The sequence below is a fragment of the Crocodylus porosus genome, unplaced genomic scaffold (genome assembly GCF_001723895.1).
Source record: "Crocodylus porosus isolate Cpor-Errol unplaced genomic scaffold, CroPor_comp1, whole genome shotgun sequence".
NCBI classification, from domain to species: domain Eukaryota; kingdom Metazoa; phylum Chordata; order Crocodylia; family Crocodylidae; genus Crocodylus; species Crocodylus porosus.
Window position 1 is genome coordinate 88,550,167 of NW_017728886.1, and position 5,204 is coordinate 88,555,370.

Here is a 5,204-nt window from a genome sequence, read left to right on the forward strand (position 1 = left end):
GGCAACGTAGCATTGACAGGCACTAACTGTGACACTGCTGCTACTGCACAGTAGGGTTGAAAATGACCCATGTGCTTCCAGGACTGCGCAGTACCAGCAGGTACTGTGCAGTGAATTAGTACTTGTTTTACCAAGAACTAAACAACTGCACAGTACCAACTGTGTGGTCAGGGGCATGTGTAGATGCGCCCAGTGAGTTTGGCACTTTATCTACCTTGCTCCTATTAAAGAGCTAATATTTTGGGAGTGTTTTTTTTTATTATTATTACTTAAACCTAAGGGACCATGGAAAACTATCCTCCCTGCTCTCAAAAGCCACCCGTCTGCTTCAGAGACCCCACAGCTTCTAATTCATGTAGGGAGAGGAATGCTTACCCAGCAACTCCATTGTTTTAGAGCTGTTGCATTATCTGTCGGTTAACATAGTGCCTGTCTTTAATTTGAAGGAGGTCAGGTTCTTCTGGCATTCATTATTTTGGCTACAGCCTCTCCCATTGTTTAGGCTATTATACATGGGAGAACTGATCCCTGGAAGGAGGCTGGGTTGAAGTAAAATACATTAAATGCTGGAAAGATGTTTACAGAGCAGTATGCTCATTCTCTGGTACCTATGAGGGCCACTTAGCAGGAAGATATTCATCCTGCATTCCCTAATCCTAGAAAAAAAAGTTACAGTTTACCCTGCCTGTAACCATTGGGCATAGCTGGAGTTTCTAACAGCTGTTCTTCTGATTATCAAGCACACTGTTACTACTTGGGAATTTGCAATCCAGACATCAATGCTCTTTATTCAGTCTAAGTTATAAAGGGGCATCAGGTGCTTCATGAGAAGTATGGCTCCCTGTATTTGTATGGCATTGTTTCCCAGATTTTTAAATGTGATCTTTTCCAAGCTTCATTAAAAATTGCACACTGCCCTCTGCATGGCAACATGACATCACTGTGATCATGCTTCAGAAGATTCAAGCCCCCTCTGTTATGTATGTTATAGGCTGGGTCAAAGCACATTGAAATAGGTAGGTCTGACTCCTGCTCTTTTCCTTGGATAGTCACGAGACAGAATTAAACATACATTTCTGCCCAGAACAATAGTAAACATAAGGCTGTTTAAGAATGTATGTGGTGTGAGCAGATACACTTTGCTGACTCCGGTGCTGGGTGAGTAGAGGTGGGTGTGAGGCAGTACAGGAGCAGAAACAGGCAAACAACTCAGAAACAGCTGAGAAAAAAGCTGAACCAGCTCTGTCCTTTAGCTCAGAGGAAAGTCTTAAGTCAGGTCAGATTTTAGCTGATAAAGCCTTGGAGCTGTGAGCAAGGAAACTTGGTCCTGGTAAATTCCTCATGCATTCCAGGAAGCAGGACTTTGTACAGTTTTGCAAATGAACGGGATTGCATTAAAGATACCACGTTCCACCACCAAGTTGTCCTCCTTATTGGAATAACCTTTAAGAAACTAAATTTGGCTAGTTGCTAGGGTCAAAAAGGGTAGCATACATAAACTTTGAGAATGCCTGCAAGGGTGCCATTCATCCTTTCTCTTTTCTATCAGCTCTGATATAACTTATATTTCTAAAATAGCCTTCTGAGGCAAGCCTCTGGACCACTGTATTATCCAAGAACTTCAGATATCCAAAAAGCCAAACCTTTACACAAAATATTTATTTTGGGCCAGAGGGCAATTTAATTTACTTTCACAGCTCTCCTACATCCTACAGCAAGACAGGTCTTGGCAGACAAATCATGGAGAAATCTTTTGTAGTGCATTAATTGACTGTGAAAACTCAGTCTCATCCACTTTGGAGGAGAACATCAGATAAAAGGAACAAAGTATTCAGTGTCAGCTCAGGCCTTCACCCTTTGTTTTCCTGGCAAGGACAATATTCTAGCAGACAGTTTAAACAAGAAATTATAACTACCAATATCAGGAGGCTTCAGGGACTCGTTGATCCAAACTTAAGTGTCAAAGACTCCATGAGATCGGACGATGAAAGAAAATACGAAGTATCTATAGCTCTGCTTTAGTCAAGGGAGAAATCTGGCCTTGCCAATCAACTTATTTCACTGATCAGTACAGCTTCTGACTTCTTTTTCACAGGCTGAAGACCGCCAACAAAAAAATCTTATGTCCTAAACTTGTAGCATTCTGGAAGAGGAGAGGACCACTGATTTTCCAAAATTAGTGTTATTTGTTGTATCTCAGTGCTGTCAGAGTTCAGCAACAAGCCACACTCATATATCATCCTCCTGTACAAACTTCTTCCTGCTGATGTCTAACTTCTACTCCGAACTCTCATACCAATTCTTTATGTTCCTTTGGACAAGTCACTTAATTTTATGCTTTCCATTATATCACTGGGAAATAATAAGACTTGCTGACTAACTTTACAAACATACTGTGAAGACTCATTATTTATGTTATGACAATGTTTGATACCAGTTCAGCTGGCATCTCCACTGCCACCAATCGATTAAGTGCTAAGTATGAAGGTATCAATTGTCTTTATTATTATGTTAATTTATGTATGGCTATATTATCAAGAAGTTCACTGTATGCATAATGAACAGAATGCCACTTTTGGAAATATTGCTACTACTACATTTAACATCTTAATAAACATCTCCTGAACTTGTTCTGCAGTTTCTGTATAAAGCTTTTTGTTTCAGCCAAGTGTTTAAAGTCTAACATCTGTTCATGAAGCTCATTTCTATTTTAGAAATCTCTTTGTAATCAGTTCTGGAAAAAGTACCAGTTAGTGCAGCATTTTGTATCACTGTTAACACCCTTACAATACATTCATTACAGAAGAATTTTATTTGAACTCTTGCTGCCCTGTTGGGGATCTTCCTTAGCTAAACACTTCATGTCCCAAAAAGAAGTCTCTGCAGATGGTGTGAGCTCATTTCTGTTTCATGTTTGGTTTTGGTGTTGTTTCCACAGGATCTAAAGATGAACTGATGTTAAGAAGCAAGTGAGACTAAACCTTTGGGGAGAAAGAAGGGAGTATTTTCATTATACCTATAAATACACTTCAGACATTCAGAAGTTACAGATAGTTGCCTTGGTGCTAATAGTTAGGAAATTAACTACTACATTTAAAAATTAAACTGACCTAGAATGGGTTTATATTTCATTAGGATGACTCATTGCAACTGGGAGACATGACAGAATTTAGCCATATTCTCTCTTTGTGTGAACTGATGTACATCTATTGAATTCAGTACAGTGATTCCTAAAAGATGTGCCACAGCACACTAATATGCCGCAAGAGCAGCGGAAGTGTGCTGCAAAAACTGATACTTTCTCAATATCGGACTGGCCTGCGGGGCTTCCACAGGTCCAGAAATTTGACAGTGGGTAGCAGTGGCGATTAACACTGCCACTGCTGCCTGCAGCTGAACTTCCAGACTCTGCACAGGGGGATTGGGCCCCAGACAGTCTGGCTCCATACAGTAAGATCAAGCCCTGGTCGCCTGCGGCCAAAAGGTTGGGCACCACTGTATAAGTTGTATATAATACAGACACACACCTTTTTTGGGTTTAAAACTGAAGTGTGCCACCAATTTTAATCCAGGGGAAAAAAGTGTGTTTTAGGTATCAAAAGTTATGCCAGCTGAGTTTTTGACTCATTGCCTATTATTTGTTGTTCATAAAATACCTCTCTGGAGATAGAAGTGTAAAAAAAGCTGTGTCCACTCAGATGCTTTTCTCCAGCATAGTCTAAAGCATTTAATGCTGTCTAATTCTAATTGAACCAAAACAATTGTGCCTTACACAGCCTCTTCTCTTTTGAGACAATACCACAATCTAATAGTCCTCACTGCTCTGTGTGCGTAATACCATTCCTCCCTCCCCTGGTAGCTTTGAAATGTATAATATAGATGTTGTTACCTCAGAATTTCTAATGCTTACCGTAGTCCCTCTTGCATATGATGAAAGTCAAATGTTCTAGCATAACCGGTGGACGACAGCACTTGTAAATTTACTGTCATTTCCGTTTTCACCCTGCAAAGCACAGTGGGTGTCAGAATTCTTCACGTTTGCATAAACATACGCCATTGAAGAGCTGGAGGCGACACACTGGCATGCCTCAGAGGCAGCATGTCTATTCTTGTAATTAATGAACTCGTAGCATGAGGTTGTCAGGAACTCAGTATCCTATAAAGCTTGCATGAGTACCAATTAATGGTGGCACTTCTTACTGTTAAAGGGACCGCTCTAATGAAACCCAAAGTGTAGGCAAAAAGCAGCATATCTGCATTACCATTACCACATTCCACAAGGTTAAGAGGAACAATGTTTAACTTTACCTTCTACTTGCATTTAAACTTTCTTTTATTGGGTCCAGCTCTTCCTTTTATTATAACTGATCAAGTAGCCACACAAAGCTGTTGCAAAGCAGAAAGCTGTTGCTGGTAGACCCTAAACATCCGAGAGAGGTAGGAGTGGTACATCTCATAATAAGACCAGTTTTTGTTAGGTTCCCCAGCAAAAAACCCCCCTCTTATTTGCTTAAATATTGCAACCATTTTAAGCAATACAGTTTCCGAAAGGGAAGGGAAAACAAAGGAAAAATATATTTAAAGAGTCTAGCCTCAGGGCTCTTGGAAATGTAAAATAATAGTAAAGGAAGAACTGAACTAGTCTTGGAAATAGAACCAAATCAAGATTAATTACTATTAGGGCAAACATGTAAGAACATAGGGAAACACCAAGCTATGATGATGCTGACTTACCAATTATTTCAATTTAAATGAATGAAAAATGATTCCATGTTTTTGGCCCAAACTGAAGAATTAAAAATGGACACATCAGCAATCAGACTAACTTACTAATCATTTACCGAGAGGTACACTTAAACCTGCAGCATAAATCAATCTTCACTGACAGGGTGAGTCCCTTTTCTCTTTAGAGTTCCCAGCACAGGCTCGGCATGAACTAGGGACTCTGGGCAGAAACAATATGAAGGACTCAGCACTGCAGTCAACATGCCAAGCAGCTCACTCCTTGTAAAGTTTCCTCCCACAGTGATTTGACCTTATGCAGAAGTATTTCTGTCTGTAGCTGAATGCATACAAACAACGTAACATTCTTTGGCATATGCTCATCAAACATCACTCCTGACATTCTCACATCCGTTCTGGTGTCTGTCTACTTCTGTCTGCTTTACACCCAAATCACTACATTCCTAAGCCCTTGTATCCCT

At 40.1% G+C, this 5,204-nt stretch overlaps 1 long non-coding RNA gene across 1 annotated transcript; it reads right to left on the minus strand.

The window, feature by feature from the left end:
* Window positions 1–760: 760 nt before the first annotated feature.
* Window positions 761–4,771, minus strand: LOC109312676. The gene is made up of 3 exons (XR_002101888.1): window positions 4,735–4,771; window positions 3,911–4,003; window positions 761–2,981 (listed from the first exon to the last, which is right to left on the minus strand). It is a non-coding gene; the product is annotated as an uncharacterized LOC109312676 (long non-coding RNA).
* Window positions 4,772–5,204: the final 433 nt, after the last annotated feature.